The sequence below is a fragment of the Canis lupus genome, chromosome 1 (genome assembly GCF_011100685.1).
Source record: "Canis lupus familiaris isolate Mischka breed German Shepherd chromosome 1, alternate assembly UU_Cfam_GSD_1.0, whole genome shotgun sequence".
Taxonomy (NCBI): Eukaryota; Metazoa; Chordata; class Mammalia; order Carnivora; family Canidae; genus Canis; species Canis lupus.
The window spans coordinates 19,438,617-19,459,653 of record NC_049222.1 but is presented as its reverse complement, the minus strand read 5'-3'; positions in this window follow the sequence as shown (position 1 = coordinate 19,459,653).

Genomic DNA, 21,037 nt, shown 5'->3' with positions numbered 1-21,037 from the left:
AAAAAGAAAAACAGAGTTCTTCTGTAAGTCATTATATTCTGAAGATATTTAGTATCAGGCTGATTACTGAATAGAAAGATCTGGTTACCATCACATCTAATCCACCAGAACTGAATTATATCCACTGCATGGCTTTCTCATCCGTTTCCTCTAATTTCCCCCATTCAACCACCTTTGACTGCATTCCAGTTTCTACCAAATGCTGCTGAGGCTCCAGCTATTTTCCTTAGATTGTATAATTTTCCAGAAAACTCAGAAGTTGATCTGCTTAACAATGTCTTCATTTTTCCTCTAAATAATAGTATTATTTTCTATCTCTAAGAAAGTGAGCTTTGTAATATTTCCTTCTAATTTAAAAAGAAGCATTAGCCAGCTTGCATTGAATATTAGAGGGAAAAAAAAACCTGAATGCTCCTCTGATTCTCACTAGAGTAAAATATTTTCTCCGTGGAACCAGAAATAGTGATGGAAAATCTTTTCCTTTTACACAATATTTGAACATAATTGGTAAAAGCCTTCAATTATGGAAAAAGTCTTATAAGAAGTGGTTTTTCTCAGCAAAAACTCTAATCCATTCAGATTTATGTGACTCTATTAGCTGAAGTCTTTCTGTTGAGTTAATAATATAAAATGATTTTTTAAAGTCTGCATATAGTATCTCTCATGAATGTCTCCAGCCATTTTCCCTGTTCATCATAAAATTTAGATGTAATAATACTTTATACCTTAGTGCTGTGTTATGGAAATACTATGACACAAGTAATTTACAATAGTACTCTACAAATTGAATCTAAGCTTGCTCATCAACATAACAGAATTGATGAGATAAATTATCTTAAATAATTAGGCATTATAAAAAAATATTCAATATAAGATCATCTTTAAGGTAAGTCTTCCCCTTTTTTCATAATTCATAAGAGAAGTTAACTTTGAATAGCACTTAACTTGTAAAGTCTGTGACACTCAGTAGATGGAGCTGGGTAGGAATTCTTCGGCAAATCATAGGACTGGGTCTTGATTCTTATATAATATCCTATAAGGTCATGGGCAAATAATCTCATCTCTCTTCATGTTTATTCCGAGTTATAAAATAGAATAATATATCTAATAGAATTCTTGATACATGGATGATCGATTGAATAGAATGGATGATCCAGTAATATAACATGGCAGAAATATAATACTGTTGGTTTCTCAGGCTTTATAAGAATCCAAGTATTTGGGCACACACAAATCAAACTTGTGGTGCTGGTTATTACAGTGAGAAGTTTTACATGCATATGTACTAAATACACTCATGCATATCCATACATTCACCACAAAATTGTAGTGCTTTAATCCAACCTTCCCACTAAGGCAGGAATAGTCCCTTCAAAACCCTCCAAGCTTGGTCACCATGCTACAGTGTGAACAGCTCCACCGGTAGGAAGCCCATTTCTTGTTAGAACAGCTTCCAGCTACAAGAAAGTTACTTTGCTGTATGCTTTCTAATTTCCATGTTCTAGATCTGTGCTCTAGTTCTCCATAAAAAAGCTCTGATGTCTCTTCTACGTTATTTAAAGAGAAATATCTCCCTGCCACACACACACGCACACACGTAAACACAATAAATAGCAGATACCATTGGATCCTTCATGTGGAACCCAATATAGGAAGTTTATTTATATTGCCCACAAATGAAATAACTGAGGCTCAGAGAGTGTGGATAACTTGTCCAAGGCCACACAACTAATAACAAAAGAGCTAGGCCTCCAAAGTCTGCCAAATTCCACAGCCATGCTCTTAAAGTGCTCTACCTTACTTCTAAATATTTCTTCTTTAAGCCAAAAGTACTTTAAGCCCAATTCCTTTAGTCCTTCTTCAAATGGAACATGCTCCAGACCTTTCTTTAATCCTGTTCCATTTACAAAACTCTTCCAATATCTGTTAAAATGTACCGACTTCAAAATGAACCACATACAGTGATCAATGCATATGTTGACCATTCCAGACAACCCTACTATAGCTCCCTGGGAGGTTGACCTTCCTACTCTCCCAAAACATAACTTTGTATTTTCTCCTTTCTAAAACTGCCTACACCTCCTCTCTGCCAATGGCCATGCCTCCTATGCCTCTGAGAAAATGAATGCAAACCACCTGGAGCTCCTCATGGTTCCATCAGTTAACATTAGAGCCCCACTTGAGAAGTTGTCCACACCCCATCCTGGCCAGCCTCTGTGCTCTGGCTTCTCATGAGCCACCCTTCCAGAATGTAATCTTTGCCATCTACATTGTTATCCTGCCATCTAATGATTCGTCCTCATCAGAACACCAACAACCTCCAGTATTGCCGACTTAAAAGAAGAAAGGAGAGAAAGAAAGAAGGAAGGAGAGAGGGGAGGGGAAGTCCCACATCAACCCCACTACTCCATTTCCCACAGTTTAGAAGTGATATCCTCATTTCCTCCTGTTGTACCTGCCCTCATCACACTTCAGTCCATAGAAGTGTCCATAGAACACTTCAGTCCATAGAACACCTTGTTAGGTACTCCTATTACTCCATTCTTATTTTCCACACTTTTCTCCCTGGTTGGTTTTGCTCCAGTTACATGGGTCTTCCTCAGGGCTTCCAAAAACTTATTATGCTTGTTGTCATGCTACAACTTCACCTCATGATTCAGGTTTCAGCCTAAATGTCACCTTCTCAAAGAGATCCGCCTTCACTCTTGAACCCAGCCATATTCCATCACAATCTTTTAATTTCATTTTCTTCATGGACTGTATTATTCTCTGAAATTATCATATTTGTTTGTCTCTTTGTTTATTCTATCTTTTCCCACTAAAACGAGAGTCACAATCTTATTTGTGTTCCCCAATGACTACAACTATACCTGGCACATAGTACACACTCAGTAATTGAATGAGTGAATGAAATCGACAAATGAAGCAAAATATTTTATAATGCAATGACTGTTGTAACCATGACCATTGTCTCAGATTCAATAAAGTCATTTTTTCAATTATTCATTTCTTTAAATTAAATGTAACTTAATTCAAGACAAATTTATTAAGCTTCTTACTACGTACAGGTACTGTGGGAGATGTTTTGTGTGACATGAGAGTAAAATATTATCACAGTCTCTGCCTCTGTTGGGAATGGACAGGGTAAGAACTATGCAGTAATGTGGGGATATGAAAAGTTTACCTTCATGGAATTTATGATTTTGAGTGTTTTGAAGCTACAGAGAGGTGATGTGACAACTAAAACAGAAAGGCAATTAAAAAGATATAAAATACTACAGAATTTCTAAGGACATTAAAAGAAATCCCTCTTGAGGGAAAATTTGGGTAAAGTTTTTGAGCTAGACTTAGGATACATTTGTCATTTAACAACCACATTTTCTAAGAGGAAAGAAAACATGACAAAGATTCATAGGTATGAATGACAATTTTCCTTGCAGGGTGGAGTATTTTCCTGACCCTTTCTCAGTGACCACCAGTGATCTGACCCTATGCCTAGGATCTATAACAGCTTGAAATTCCGTGATCCTGCACAGATCCTTTCCAGGTTCCAAATGCTCCTCAGAACTTAATTCAGATCCTAGAGATGTTCACACTTGGTTCTATTTTGAGGTAGACTCAGGAAGGGTCTTCTTGCTCAGGAACACTGAATTCAGATGAACAAACTTAGGCACACTCTAAGACAAATCTAAGGAGAAAGGCTTTCAGAAGCATTTTTGAAGAGTTAAAATCACTCTGTTAACGTAAGCTGTCATTGCTATTAAAGAAGGTAAACCAGTTTATGGAAAATTCTCATTGAATGGCTCCAGTATCAGTGATTTGGGATAAGTGAGTCCAAAGAGATGAAGCATAGTTAATGTAATTACACATCCATTTCTTGTGATGTATGACTATGTGAAGCATTACTAATCCCCAAACAGATACCTGCCGGGAAGACTATCGAAAACAGCTGTTTGGTCCACAAGAAATGAACCAAGTGAATCCAAAGTACTGCGGGCATTCAACTGGCAGATTCCCAGAGTCAGACCCTGTCCACTAAGCCTAGGATTTATAAGGAATTAAAGAGGATTCCATCAGAAGGTACATTTGTTTCAGGCATAAATCACCCTGCCAACTCATTTATTATTGTAATAACCTCTCTCAGCATTTCTATTATTGGAGAGGACTTCTTTTCAAATGAAAAATGGCGTACCTGATTACTTGCATGGGAGTTGGCGTCATACTCATTTTGGCTTCTTGTCTGAGGCGGCGAGAGGGCCAAGGAAAGGCCTGTACATCCTTGCACACGTATCGATTACAGTTAATGGAGTTCATAGGTTTATTATGTGTGGGGAGTTAAAAAACAAGAACTGTAATGATGGGAACTGTACCAATCCTACTGGTTTATCCAGGAAAGCTTCAAGATTTCAAGCACTAAAAATAGTTAAAACTATCTCTGTAACTGTTTACATTCAGCAAGGATAATTATATGAGCCAGTAACTCCTTCCCATCATATTAGAATACTTTAATAACCTATACTTTATTTATATCTAGTTGCTGAGTTTATTAGTGCTTATTATAGGATATGTTCTTAATTTTATGTTTTACAAAACAATTTGAATAATCGGAATTACTTTTGTGAATCTTTTTCCACTTGCAACAAGATGAGTGAATTATAAAAAGCCATTTTCTAAACATGCTAACAGGTGCAGGAAAGATTGACAGAGTGATACAAGAAAGTATTCTTAATGTAGGCTTTCCAAGATTTTAAATGGAATTTCTTTAATGAGTGCATATCATTTTTAATGGGCCAGGTTTACTACTCAGGTGATGCCGAACACAGGTTGTAACAGTATATTTCATTTAACAATAACCAAAGTCAAAGTTACGTGACATATAGATGTGTGTATAAAATAAGAACCAATTAGAATCAGAGATTGGTTATCTAAGAAAGATAAATAAAAGCAAACACTGGCAGAAAATGTAAAACAATAGAAACTAACAATTTTGGGTTATTGAAGGAAAGAAACCTCAAATTACAGGTGTAGATGAAAAAAGAGCAAAAAAAGAAAAAAAGAAACTGGCTCCGTGCAAGCAGAAGGAGGCAATGACTTATAAGCTTTCTTTGTGCCTGTGACCATGGCCCTGTCATCAGATAACTTATTAATTCAGCCAAGTCTTCCTAAGCACTTACTATAGGTGCTCAAGATATAAGCAGGAAGAAGGCACAGGTACCCAGCAATGAGAAGCTCTTTGTCCCAGAGGATGGTCATACATTATATACCTGTATCAAGAACTATCATGGTCTCTCGAATATATAACCCCTCTCTACTTGACTGTAGAGTGTGCCATGGTTATTTTTAAAATCATTGTATATGAATCACCAAAATTCTTTCTGATTTTTTATTTTTCTTCATGGTCTTTCACACTGAAAAAAAATGTTACCTGAGTTAGGTTCTCAGAACTGAAGTCTGGTGTGAGGCCTCTAGGAAGTGAGTTGCCTTTAAGAAGTTCTGAACATAAATTGAATTACCAAGAATTCTATTCATTGAAAAACACATTATATTGCATCATGTCCTTTTCAAATAGAGTGAAACTTGCTTATATTAAATTTCTAGGAACCCGAGGAAAAAATTTGATATAGGATAGAATTTGATATACTCTAGAAATATTACATGTGCGTGTAATAGACCTGGATTTCCAATTTGATTGCTATATACAGGGATTCAATATAGTTGGGTTCAATATTATAGAGTTTCATTGAATTTGCATTTGTGTTTTTCAGGACATATATGGTATGTGTTTCCTCAAGGTAAAAATCAAATTGATTCCTGAGTCCAGGAAAGCTACATGTTCATGGAAACAGGAATTCTGGGAGGAATTTGACTAGATGAAAGTTGTGTAAGCAATCTAGGTTAGCTGCATTGCACTCTCATATTAATTTGATTGGCTGGAGTTTATAGACTATTGAATTCTGGAATGGCAGGCATCTTTCTCTCTTTCCCTAGCTTCTATAATTCTCTGGCCTATAACTTCTCTAGTCCCTTCTTTCATTTAAGATTTTAATATTCATCTGAATGGAAGTGTTCAAAAGAAGCAATTACCAAAAAGTTTCAATATGTGAAGAAATTGTCCATTCCTTAATATGTCTCAGGTCTTGGAAAACTAAAAACAAACTAACAAAGAATGCCAGGGAATCAATGCTCTTCACTGAGGAAGTAAATGGATAAACTAAGTATTCCATTGAGAAGCCCTTGGGTACTTTGACAGATACACTACTTTTACATGAAAGAACCAAAAGCTAAAATCATAGAGTTTGTCACCATGCAGCTCTATAATCACTTCTAAATTCTACTGATTTCACCCTATGTTCCAAGTAAGCAAATGTAATGAAATAAATAGAAACATATGCTTTGAGTACCATAACAGATTGGCTTCCCAACAGATTAGGAACTCTGAGCTGTTTGCTATTACAAACACAGGTCATATATACATACAAAATAATACTAATCTCTTTCACCTGAAATATTTTACATAATTGCCTCAAAAGTCATTTTCATCATCAAGAAAGTATATATTTAGCTAGCTAAGCTCTTCTTTATACATAGGGTTGTGTTAGGGACTCAGCAGTTTATAGAAGGAGCCACTGCCTTGTTAGGCCCTACATACTTTGTTTATATCACAAGACAATCTCCTTATGAGGGAAGTCAAATCAACTGTTGACTTAAATGCATGGTTATTTCATGGAAATGACAAGGCATCCTGTGCAAAATCATTGATCCAGTAGCATCATATAACTTCAACTTCAGGTACATCCAAAGGAGGCAAAATTGATGTATCTAAAGGAGATATCATTGAATGGATACACACAACATATGAAAATGAATTAAATAGTTGAATAAATAACTCAAGAGTTAATGCAAGCCTTACCTATTGGCTCCAGGAGTAGCTTTCCTGTAACTAACTGCTCTCTCTTTCCTCCCAACCCCCACCACACAAACACACACACACACACACACACACACACACACTCACATGCCAGGTGCAATGACTAAAACACTGCCTCTGGGGATGCAGGTTTTTTTTGTTGTTGTTGTTGTTGCCCAGGATATCTTGTTTCTAACAGCAAGTTCTTCTGGAGGGTAGCCACACATTCACCTGCTAAAAGATATTTTGCTTTCCTGTGAATTCTCTATGCCCTTGACCCTAGAGACATCTAGCTGATTGCTGCAATCTGAAGGTAGGAAAACAGGAAGAGAAATGATGATTAAGGGGAAGGGAAAGCTAATGGTCCCCCTTGAAGAAGGACAAGGCTGGCTGGTACTGGGAGTTTGTGCAAGAGAGGGTGGCTGGCTACAGGAAGCACATGGGAAAGGAACTAGCATGATCTGTATTCCCTTCTCAATTTCACCTCCAGTTTGTCCTGCTTCTCCGGAGGCCAAAGTTTCTAAGTCTATGTGGGGACCCTTAGGGTTGTAACTCTGCAGGAAGAGATATTTAAGGGGCTCATCTGGAAACACATCTATAGGGCAAGTACACTGTTTTTACTCCAATGAAACAAATATTGATAATGACTTGGCAATTACTAGGCCAAATTACTAGGCCAAAGTGCCCCCAACCTTCCCCTTTACCACCCCCATTGACAGGAGGTAGCAAAGGGACTTTGTTTCCAAGAACTACCAGAAAGAGGGGAATTGGTCATTGTCCTCCAATTCTACAGCCCTTTGCCCACATGGCTTTGGATATCCATGGATTCAGTCCCCTCCTTGCAAACAGGCAGCGCTCAGCAAGCATATTGAGTCCAAACTGCTGGCTGATGGACTTTTTTCTTTAGAGAGGCAGAGAGAGAGATGGGAGAGGAGCAGAGGCAGAGGGAAAGAGAGAATCTTAAGTGGGCTCCATGCCCAGTGCAGAGCCCGCCACAGAGCACAACCTCACAACCCTGAGATCGTGACCTGAGCCAAAACCAAGAGTTGGACACTTAACTGACTGAGCCACCCTGGCAGCCCTGGGCTGATGGACTTCTCTCCTGCTCTTGACCACTCTATGTTTCAGGCCAGATTAAAATAGTCAGGTTCTGTGGAGCATAATATTTCAGATGAAGACACCCATCTGGAGCCCCTTCCTCTACAGCGTTGATAACTCCAATTTGGACCTTTCAAAGAAGCTGAAAAATCTGTCACTTGTCAAGCACGTGGTCATGCACAAATCCAAATTTGGGTTGATTTTCTGCTTCTTTAAAGAAGGTGTAGGATTTCATGGAATAATGTATTTATAAATAAACATTCTCTTGACTATAATGACATTGACTCTTCTATAGCCCCTCCCTCACCCAAATACAACTGTTGCTATCACAGAGAAGAGGCTGATTTAAGGAATAATTGTAAATCAGCTTGTTTGGAATCAGCTTTTTTGGGAAAAAACTGGACAAAGACTCTCCTGAAATCTCCTCATGTAATCATGGCTAATATTAAGCCTTTATTTTTTCTCTTAGTATATAGGAATATAAAGAAACTGTTTAATATAATTGAGAACAGGGGCACCTGGGTGACTCAGTAGGTTAAAAGGCTGCCTTCAACTCAGGTCATGATCCCAAGGTCCTGGGATAAAGACCCACATCAGGCTCCCTGCTCAGTAAAGAGTCTGATTATCCCTCTCCCTCTGACTCTCCCTCTGGCTTGTGCTCACTCTCTTTCTCAAATAAATAAATAAAATATTTAAAAATTTTAAAGTACTTGAGAACAATTTCTTTATAAATATCCTAGAGAAATTCAGAAGTTTCATTCACTTCAAGTTGTACTACTATAAGAGCAAGTTTGATTAGTCTTATGTATTCACTGATAGTCCCTTAAATGATGGCTACTTAACACAGTTTTTAGCCTGGTTTTGTGGTGTTTAAAAAGAATTTAATTGAATTTTTGCAATCAGCCTGGTGGTGGTTTCCTTCTGAACAGCCTAAATTAAAAGGGGGGAGGGGCAAAAACAGTCCCTTTGCAGAGTCACACTTCCAGAACCACCTTTCTTTCCTCCACGTGTGGCCCTCACTCTCCTGGTAGCTGACACAGGATCATCATGGGCAAACAAAAGGAGAGGCTCTGGGCAGAGGGTTTGCATAAGAAGCTCCAGCCTCACAACAATTCCAGGCTCCTGTCCTACATCCAAAGCCTCAAACCCTAGTTCTAGACCTGGACCACTTGTTGCCAAGACTCTGGTCTGAGCACCTCACTAACTTGACCCCCAACTCTGCCTTGACTCAGACCTTGGTCTTGACCTCTATCGAGTAGCTTCCAGCCCTCTTCCTTGGGGTTCTTTCCTCCCTCATCTTGGTGCCCCAGAGCTAGCCAGACCCAGCAGCACGGAGCCCCCAAGTGAAATACACTAAAGTCCATTAAGAATCACCTAAAATGTCAACACAATTTGAAAGCAGCTATTAGCAGTGCATATGTGAAGTTGGCAGTACTTGTGATAAGCAGGAAAAACAACAATGAATACTAATGTCTTATATTTGTGTAGCACCTTGGAGTTTCCAAAGTGTTGTCATAACACTCTTGAGATAGGCAAAAGGGGTATTATTTTCCCATTTTGCACATGAAAACACTTGAGTTTGGAAGGGTTAAAGAAATGAGACAAAACAAGAATTCAATTCTGGACACACAAAGTAACCATTCTGTGCAGTATACAGGATGCCCTGGGGAAACCCATTGGAAGGTACTTGAAGATATTCAGGCTGGGGCGCCTGCAATAGGTTAAGTGTCCAACTCCTGGTTTCAGCTCAGATCGCCATCTCAGAGCCCTGATCTCAGGGTCTGCTTAAGAATCTCTCTCCCTCTTTCTCTGCTCCCACTTTCTTTCTAAAATAAATAAATTTTTAAAAACAAAAAGAAATATAATTAGACTTTAGGAATTTGTCTTTATCGTGTTATCAATTTCTCCAGTGTGGTCATGGGTCACCTACCTTAGTTAGCCAGGAGGACCGCACATCATATACACATATTCCCAAGCTTTGTCCCAGCATAACAATCAGAAGCAGGGGCAGGATTTGCATTTTAACTAGCATCCTCCACATAATTCTGACACACCCACCCTACATGAAGCAAAGTGTGTGTGAAAGAGCCAATCCCATTTAGACAGGAGTTTTCTTACTGAGCGCTACAGGGAAGCATGGTCAGCATGCACTCTTGTTCTGAGGAAAGCCAGTGAATGAGGATGGCATCTAGGGCCACTCACCAACCTTTGAAGCCAAGTAGTAGGGGAGCTTTACCCATGAACAAAATCCTTCAGGGTTTAAGAGCATGGATACCAGAAACAAACTTCATAGGTTCAGACCCCAATCCTGCCACTTACAAGTGACTATGGACAAGTCATTTACCTCTCTGTGCCTCTTCTGTAAAATGGAGATCATAATAGTTACTATTATACTTTATGGGATTGTGAGATTAAATTAATTTAGTGGAAGTAAAGCCTCTAGAACAGTGCCTAGCTCCAAGTAATTGTTGAATGAGTGTTGGATGTTAATAAAGAAAAGGCTCCTATGAGATAATTAGAAAATACATGTATCGGTCCCTGCCCCCTTCACAGGGCTCCTAAAACCATTGAAAATTCCTAAGTGATAAGAGTACTAGCACCATCTTTTGTTCTAGTGAAGTGACTCCTGGATGGCTCTCAAATGAGGGATGGTCATCAGAAAAACCAAGCCATGATTAGAAGATTGAAATTTTCATCCCATCCCTCATCCTCCAGAGAGGGGAGAGGGGTTGGAAATGGAATTAACCATTGATTCATGCCTAGGTGAGGAAACTGCCATAAAATCCTAAAAGTAAAAGTAGAAGTTTCAGAGACATTCCAGGCTAGGAAACACATCTACACTTGGAGGGTAATGCACCCCAACTCTAAGAGGACAGAGGCTCCTGCACTCAGGACCCTCCCAGAATCTGTCCTATGTATCTCTTCAGCTAGCAGTTGATTCATCTTCTATATCCTATCCTTTAATAAACCGGTAAATGTAAGTAAATGTTTTCCTGAGTTCTGTGAGCTGCTCTAGTAAGTTAATCACATCTGAGGAGCAGATGGAGGGAACCCACATTTGGTGACCGGAGATGAAGTATTCTCTGTGAAGGTAAAAGATATACACAGGACAAAGAAAGACTTGATAGTGAAGAACTAGGTTTTCCCCTACACAGGAAGATGGAAAACTAAGTTTTTCCCCCCTTTACAGCTAGTGTCAGTAAGATCTGGTCCTGGCTCATAGAAATATGTGGTTTGGGAAGAGAAAGGATAAAGGGGTGAGGGGTGGTGAAAGACATTGGTTTCCTGGGTGGACTCATGGTCATCCATGGCATGGAGCAGCTGCCGTGCGGCAATCAGTTACTGAAGGGAAAAGTTACCTATTTAGAGATGGAGCCAGTGCCACAGGTAGATTCATTGGATGCCTAAGGAAATGCAAACCAGTAAGTTAAAAGTGAGATATAAAATGTTGGCTATTGCTATCTGCTAACAAAAAGTACCTCTAAGACATCTGGTCACTAAGGAGTCAGTCCGTGTTGGGGGAGGGCAAAATCAAGAAACTACTGAAACCACAGGGTATAAGGTCAAGGAGTTGTTTCATTTTGTAGACCGGTATCATCAGCTTCCTAAAGAACTTTATGGAAGTGGATTGTGAGAGAGGCGACTTTGGGGGCTACGTCTTTGGTTTTGAATGCAGCAGAGTAGAAGAGGATATTTGAGTTCATGCAGGACCCACAGTTCAATACGGAACTACCGAAGATGGCTGTGTGTGGTGTGTGGTGTGTGATCCAGACCCCCATGATGGTGGGGTGGGAGGGGGTATTATTCCTGAGGGAAGAACCAGCCTGCTGTGCTGGACCAAAGTGTTACCCCCATCTATCATGGTAAATGTTCTGGTGAAGGGTGGGTGCCTTTTCCTTGGGCACTCCATAGAATTTTGTTACAGAACCAAAGGACCATTTGGGAAACATTATGGAACATCTCAGCTTCCTCTCATAGGAAGGCCTTTCAGATGTTAATAAAGAATTAGTGTCCTTAACAAGAGAATGGGGAAAGGCGGAGGAGAGAAAAGAGAATGGTTTAGCAGGGTGGAAATTTTTATATGGTTATTTAGAAATGGGATAGCTAAAATGGACATTAGGGGTTAAAACAATGGTCTTAATACAGCATGACCAAAGGTTGGGTGGGCCAAGATACCCCAACTGGTCCCCCAACATTAAGGTGACCCAAATGGTCCCATCTATATATCTCAGGAGAAATTTTAAAAGCCTGAAGGCAAAGATTACAACGAAAAATCTGGCTAACAACCTGTGCTTGTGGCATTGGTTAAGCAAATTCATCAAATTTAAGATCCACAAAAGGACCAGGGTCCCTCAACTCAGCCCGTCATTGGGGACCCAAAGCCTTTCCCACAAAAGTGAGCAAAATGGTCAATGGATGCAAAAGAGAAGTTTCCAGGATTCTTTGATACAGGAGCCCCATGCACTGTGATAGCAAAACCCACTGGTGAAGCTCTGACGCAGGCTACAATTAGATTGAGAGAACATAAAAACCTAAAGACTGATAGGATTGGGAAAGCTGGAATGTATAAGCAGGCTTTACGTGAGGTTGTTGTGTTCCCCCTTCCCTGAATGTTTTATGGGAATGGGTATCATGTGTGAGCGTACAAAGGCCACATAGGGAAGAAACTCACAGTAGAAAAGACCTGGGATTTCTCAGTTTGGGAAGGGAAAAAAACCACAGTTTTAGCTTTTTAGCTTCCTTTCCTGATTATATAGATTTGTTAAAGGGACAAGAATGGCTAATAGCCCGTTAGAGGGGCTCACAAGATGGGATTTCCAGCACCTGGCACGATATCCATAATTAAATATTTGCCAGGGTAAGTATTCAGTACATACTCATTGTATATAAAATGGAACACGTCCAACATTTTACCTGGATGGACAATTTAGAAATGAACTAGTGGAATCAAGCATCTGTTCTTCAGTCCTACAGACCAACCCAATTTCCAAGGCCTCTGAAGTATGTCCTGAGAGGCAAACTGTATTTTATGAATTTTGTTTTGTTTTGATAAGTCATCGTGTAAATTCTAGCTGAGATCAATACCATTTGCCTTTCTGGAGGCAAAAATAGGGGCTCCCCTTGCTGAGCTGTGATTATCCTGTGCAAGCAGGTACTTCAGCAACCGTTCCCCACCCCTTTTCCTGTTTTTTCTCTCCCCCACCCAGCAGCAGGCAGCATTGACAATCCACTGCTGTTTCTATCCTAATTCAGTTCCATCCCTTAGACATTTTAGATAGCAACCTGATAAACACGTTTTCTAGAGTTAGCATTCACTTTCTGATGAACAACTGAATTGCTGATATGCAAGAAGTTTGGGAAGTTTTGAGTGCTTCTTGACTTTAATGTACACAAGTCTACCTGACAGTATTTTAGTCATTACACTATTTAAAAAGACATAAAGAGAAATCATCATTCTGCACATGGTAAAAAACGGCAACCATTTGGAGCCACCCATGAAGATGTTAAGGCTGAGCTCTTAGAGAGTGGTAGATAGTTCCAGCATGGGCAGGAAAAAAGCAAGTTTCCCTAAAAGAAAACACACTGACTAGGAGGCAACAGGTTGCTTCTATTGTCAATGCCCTAACGACTTTCCTAAATTAGCTTTTTATGGGAACCCTTTCTGCATGCTTGATGACGCTCAGACCACCCAAGTTAATTTGATACAAATGTAATTTAAGAGATTCCATGTGTGTCTTAAAGAAGGTTTTGGGTATGTGGAGTTTTGAGTTGTTTCTCTCTTCTTGTTTCCTTTTTTTTTTTTTTTAAACTTGTTACAAGTTCTTTACCATATATGTGCTTTTGAAAATGAGGATTTTCTGCTTGGTTATTACTTACGATCGAAGATAACATGCAAAGTGAATTATACAATCTCCATTAACATCAAATACAAATCAAGAAGTTGGTTCTTCCATTGAAGCATGTGGACATAATTTCAACTCGAATCCATAGGAGTAACTGAATAGGAATATTAGTGAGTAGGTGATGTACTTAAACTATCTTGGGCCAAGAAAAATAAAAGTGTCTCATTTCACAGAAAGCTGAAAGTAGAGGAAGAATTGGAGTCATTCAGTTGCAACCTAGAACATTTAATCAGAAATCCTGTAAAAGAAGAATTTGCAGGGTGATTCTGTTTATTTTTATTCGTCATTTTTAATTAGCAGTTTCTTATTTTCTTGCATGTAATGTCAAATTCCTAGCATAAAAATTCACAAGGCTAAAATTAGTCTGACTTTGTCTAACATGCCACAAGTCGAGATTTGCTTCTATATTTTAAACATCTGTAGAGAGAGTGGAGAGCGCAGGGTTTGGAGTTAGACATTTCTAGGTTCAAATCCCAGTTCTGCTACTGGTTCTCTCTGAATTTTCAATGTTAGTTAATTTCTCAGAGGGTTAGTTTTTCCAGCTGAAAAATTGAAATAAGGCCATTGTAAGACTTAAATGAGGTAAACTATGTGAAGTACAGAATAAACAGTTTTTAAAAAGTGGTAGTGAGTCAGATGAGTGTTTTCTGCTGAGAAGCCTTGGAACACTGTCAGTGTTCCTGGGTGTGCCCAGCCAGCCCCCCGACCAACCACTGACCACCACGTTTGCAGATCTATTCTCAGTGTCTGGTTTTGAAAGTAAAAGAAAGTTAATCTCTTCACCAAGATAGATTATTTTATATACTTTGACAAGGATGAGACTGGAAGAAATGATGGTCCAAAGCAATGGCTGGAGGAAAAAGCCAAATCAAGAGATATAAATATAAAAATATAAAGATTTACAAAACTCTCATATGCTTTACTCAAATAAAAAAAAACATGAAAGAAATATGCTCCTAATTTAAGGACAGAAGGCCATGTGTCAAATTAGGGCTCAGAGGAAAAGTCAGTTATAAAGCTGTCATGACAGGGGCACCTGGGTGGCTCAGTTAAATATCTGACTCTTGGTCTTGGCTCAGGCCTTGATCTCAGGGTTGTGAGTTCAAGCCTGGCACTGGGCTCCATGCTGGGTGTGGAGCCGATTTTAAATAAATAAATAGATAGATAGATAGATAGATAGATAGATAGATAGATAGATAGATAAAATAAAATAAAGCTGTCATGATGGAGAAGCTCCATGTAAGGCTTCCATGTTAGGTCAAGGAAAAGCAGGACTGAGGGCTTGGTGAAGAGATGTCTTAGGATGCCTTCAAGGGATGCCTAAGCAAAATATACAGGAAAAAATTCTCTCTAATGCTTTACATGGACTGCATCATTTGAATAAGGCTTGAAAAAAACAGTATCACACACACAAAAAAAATAACTGAGGAAGAGTATCTAAAACCAGAGAGAGAAAAGTTTTTTAGGACAAGTGTCCATATCAATTTGAAGCCCAACATGACATCATATCTAGGACCAAGTCTAGGAGATACTAGACTTTGACCTTTCTTGACTGAACTCCACTCAAAAAAAGTTTGTTGAAATCCATAATAATCATACGTAGGCAAAAATAAATTCATTTTAAGATGTTATGGTTTCATGTCTTATGTTTAAAACTTTAATCCATTTTGAATTTATTTTTGTGTATATATGTAAATATTATTCCACCGTAAAAAAAGAAGGAAATCCTGCTATTTGTGCCAACATGGATGAAACTCAAAGGCGTTACACGGAATGAAATAAGCCAGACAGAGAAAGACAAGTGGAGTATAGGTTGCCAGGAACTACGCGTTGGGGGAAGTGGGGAGATATTAAAGGGCATAAACTTTCAGTTATAAAGCAAATTTCTGAAGATCTAATGTAGAGCATAGTGCCTATCGTTAATAATACTGTATTGTATACTTGAAATTTGTTGAGAGTAGATCTTCAGCATTTTCACACACGCACATCAAATAGTAATTCTGTGAGATGATGGAAATATTAATTAACTTAACTGTGGTAGTCATTTCACAACGTGTACATGTATCAGATTATCTTCTTGTATACTTTAAATATGTTACAATTTTATTTGTCAATTATACCTCAATAAAGCTGGAAAAGATTTTTAAAGAAGAAAATTAAAGGGATGCCTGGGTGGCACAGTAAGTTAAGCATCTAACTCTTGGTTTCAGCTTAAGTCATGATCTCAGGGTTGTGGGATTGAGCCCCACATCAGGCTCGGTGCTCAGCATGGAGTCTGCTTAAGAGTCTCTCCTTCTGCCCTTCCCCTCTTGCTCACATGCCCATGGTCTCTTTCCTTCTCTCCCTCTTCTCATCCTCTCCAATAAATAAATAAACCTTTTTTTTTAAAAAAAAAAAAAAGGAAATTAGACACCTAGTATATTACTTTGCATAGATTACACCTAATAAAAGAGATTATTACTAAATAAATATCTCTACAGTCCAAAAATAATCTTCATTTCATCCCATCTCTGTGACTCTGATCCCCTCACTACTGTTTAAATCCAGTCATTAGCCCAAAGGGACATAAGCAATTTAACAGTTGTATTAATATTTTCTCATTTTTGAAGCTCTCAATACAAGTTCTTTGCCTCTTATCATAAATTTTGTTTTCCAATCCTCTAATCTCTTTTCTGGACTTTGTCCTAAATCCTCTGTGTCCTCCCTGCATGCTTCTTACAGACCAATCACCACTAATCCTCCCCTTCTCCTATCCCAGCCCTCTCAGCTGCCTGTAATTATGAGCCCATTGACCACATCATTTCCAGGGGATTTACTCCCTCCTTCTATTCAGTTATCCATTCATCATCCACTCTTGTTTAGGTTCAGCGGTTCTCCAACTTTCCTATCTCAAGACCCCTTGACACTTAAAAAATTATTTAGGATGCCAGTGAGCTTTTGTTTATGTAAGTTAGAGTATCAGTTCATATCATATTTGAAGTTAAAGTTGAGAAATTTTAAAATATTTCTTTATTAATGCATTTTAAAGTAACAATCATAATCCTTTTAAGTGTTAACATAAGTACCATATCTTTGTGAAAATTAACTATGCTTTTCAAAACAAAACAAAAGTAGTGGGAAAGTTACTTTTTTTTTTATTTCTTCACAAATCTCGTTAGCATCTGGTGTAATGGATGACAGTGGGATTATCAGTTCTGCTTCTGCATACAATTTGTTGAGATACATTCTATTTGTTGAGGTAAATTAAGGATATCTGCCCTCATAATACAATTGGAAAATGGAGAAGTATTTTCATAGCCTTTTCTGATAGGTATGAATTTTCTTCTTTGACACTATGCAACATTCAACAAGAGTAGTTTCTTATGGGACGCCTGGGTGGCTCAGCAGTTAAGTGTCTGCCTTTGGCTCAGGGCGTGATCCCGGTCCCAGGATCAAGTCCCACATTGGGCTACCTGAGGGGAGCCTGTTTCTCCCTCTGCCTTTGTCTCTGCCTTTCTCTCTGTGTCTCTGATGAATAAATAAATAAGATCTTTAAAAAAGAGAGAGTAGGTTCTTAGAGGTCAGTTGCAATATGGAATGTCAAATCATATCAGTCAAACGTTTATAATCAGTCACATTAAAATCAATTGGTCTATCTTGCATATTAAATGGATCGAGCACCCATGCATGAGTTTATATTATCAGCTTTAGTCATTTGGAAAATATTGGTTCCCCAAGTTATGTAGATCTTCCAAATGTTGACACATTTAATTATACAATATCAAAAAATTGCATTTGTTAATATCACCACCAATCTTATCACAAAAGTCTTTAAGTATTGTGAAGCTGTCAAGTTCATGGTGGCGGTTAGAAGTTTTCCAAAATTCTAATTTTCACTTGAAAGCTTAAATTTTTATCCTAGGCAAGAAACACTGTCAGTTGTTTTCCCTTGAAGTGACAGGTTCACTTTTTTCATTTTTGAGAAAGTGTCTGCCAAATACACAAATCTGAATAACTCTAGTTTTTCTGCCAGTCATTCTTTCAAGCAAAAACAGTATTCCATGAAAAAGCAGCTAGATCAGTTCACAGCTCAAGCAATCTCATGAGTACTTTTCTTCCAGGTGACCGTCATACTTTAGCAACTAGCAGAAGTGCTTCCTGTGTCCTTCTCATCAAGTCTTATGAAATGTTAAGATATACTCAAGAGCTGAGACTTCAAAAAATCTCCTAATTTTGTATTACTTCATTAAGAACATCCTTAAGTGCAACTAGCTGATCTTCCCCCATGAATGCGTGACAGCAGCAAATATGATGACTACCAGTGCCCTTTGGTCCCACTGACTTGATTTATGCTAGAGTGTTAGCATATCCCCCACACTTGACATGCATTGTTTTAGATGTCTCTGCACACTTTTTTAAACCACATGTTCCCTTCTTGATGAGAGCTTCAAGATGAAGATTTAATAAAGTTGCTTCTCCCCCCTTAAACTTATGCATACTGATAGGTCCCCAGTTTCTGCAGAGCTTGTCTTGCCTTCATACTTTATATTTAAGTATTTATATGAAGCATTTAAGGGATATAAACTCTTGCTGATTGCTTGATTGATTTTTTAAAGGCTTTAAAAATCAACTGCACATTTACAGATTAGAGTACACCTGGCTTAAGAGTTCCAAGTGACTGACTCATTAAGGAAGACGTTGGAAAACTGAAGCGTGTCCAGGAGGAACTCAGCCCAGTGAGTAGAATGATGGTAACCACCTCCTATGAGTACCTGTGGCAAGAATCACAGACACTCAGGCCAAAGGTCTCTTGGCAGGACAGACAAGTTGCCCAAGAATCGTGTTGTGTAGAAAAGAGATTAGATGGCTTCCATGTAGTTCCAGAGACCAGAGGACAGATGAGCAAAAGTTACAAAGAGATTACCTTCAATTTGAAATTAGAAAAAAAAAAAAAAGATTTTCTGAGAATCTCTTCTGTCCACTGATGGAATGGGTCATATTGGAAGAAGCAATCAACATGCTCAACAGAGGCTAGAAGATGCAAAGACATAGAAAAGGGGACTGAGACCCCCGTACAGAAGCATGTACACACTTTCAAGATGGCCACAAACCCAGGAAGATGTCCCAGGCCCATGACTTCTAAAGTCCTTTCCAACTCTCAAATTCTATAATTCCACAAGTTCCATAAATGTTGGCACTAGAGTACCTTAATGAACTATCATTTTCATGATTTCTCGTTCCATTTGTTATGAGAGTAAAAAGAAATGTGTGTTGAATTGAAGCTGGAGTGATTCATTCTTCTGTATGACAAAGTCAAGATGTTACTGCCGTTTGGACAGTTAGGGGAAGGGGGCTGTTCCACAGTCAGAGATGTTAAGGGGCCTCATAGCATGGCAGAGATATGTGGGGGTTGGGAGTCAGTCAGTGATAGAGTCAGGACTTGATACTGTTTTGTGTGTCCTAAATCCCACCTATAGAATAGAACTGCGTGTTTTCACACCCCTCATAGAAATGTGGTTACAAAGCAAGTGACATTTGAAGAAATAATTAGGTTTTTTATTTCCCCACAATAAAGTTCACCCATGCCAATGCCAGGACTTATTAAAATTTGTCTGAATGCTTGCCTCAGGAAACTATTTGCTGAGAGAACTGAAAAATTAGTTGGGCGAAGGAAATGCAGCTAATATTGTGTGATTAGAGTGGCACATCTAACAGCGTCTCATTAAATGTTCTTTGATAAAGTCACTCAGATTATCTTGGTTATGACTTATGACAAGGACCAAGAAATGGCTTGAAGGCCCTGTGGGCCAACGTGACAGTGAATGGTCGCTGAGTTGTGAGAAAATACAAGGGGAAGGGCTGGTGGGTGAGGAAAAAGAAGAGTGCTTTGGGGATGGATGTGTGATCTGGTCTTATTTAATATCTTCATTAATGATCCGGAAGAGGGGTAAATAGCCTGTTAATTAAATTTGCAAATGATACTAAATTGGGAGATGTTGTAAACACGCTCAAGGACAGAGAAGTAACATGAAGGCACCTTGAGAGGCTGGAAGGATGGGCCGAATTAAAAAAGCCAAAAGGCTGTGTGTGTTATAGAAGGAAATGGTGGGTGAGAAGCAGTAAGAGCCCTACACACACACACACACACACACACACACGTGTGTGTGTTCTCCTGTTCCTTCATGTATTCATTCAGTGTGTATTGTAGCAGACATAGTTGATGCCTGCCAGTACCACTCAGTGGCTTTCACTCCTACACACACTGAATCTTGGTCATGGATTCTGGGGGCTTATTGTGGCCACAGCAGCAAGAAAAATGAGAAACATGGGAAAGATAATGCCTCAGAAACAACTCTCACCGATATGAATGGAGGTAAGGGGATAAATGCTTTCACCTTCTTTGCCCCTCAATATGGGCAACTCTTGATATCTCTAAAAATTGCCCAGCAAGACTGAGCTCCAGCTGTCCACAGAAGTAAACTGGCTTGAAGTCACACCTATTACTCACTTCCCACCCATGTTGAGTGGGCCCACCTCCTAAACCCTTAACTTGCACTCAAATTCTTGTCTCAGTCTCCTAGCGGGGGAGCCAATCCAAGGCATTTATCAGCTCTTCCCATGCATAACACTGTGCTGTACAAGATAAGGTCTTTGCCCTCAAGGAGCAGGCTTGATCAGCTAATTGAAGAGTGAATGTCAAATGCGTGTTACTATCTGTAACATACTCGTGTCTGCCATAGGACATAAGGGAATCTTGATGTCTAAATATTCAGTTAGCTCAAGAAAGCACAGGATATTCCCTTCATCACCCTTCACTAGATTCCTCATATTTCTCAGTTATAATACTCTTCTTCTTCATTTCCACAGTCATGTTGAGGACTCTAACCTCCCTGCTACCTCAGTCGTGGATCTGGGACAAAGGGCTTCCAAGCCCTATACCCAGCTGTAAAAATCCTCCCTCCCACAGCTACCACTCTGACCACATCATGGCCCTGTGGGTGACCCTATAACAACACCCAGCTGCCTCAGAAGTTCAATTAGAGCCCTCATCAGGGGGCAGCCCCTGTGGCACAGCGGTTTAGTGCTACCTGCAGCCCGGGGTGTGATCCAGGAGACCTGGGATCCTGAGTCCCACGTCGGGATTACTGCG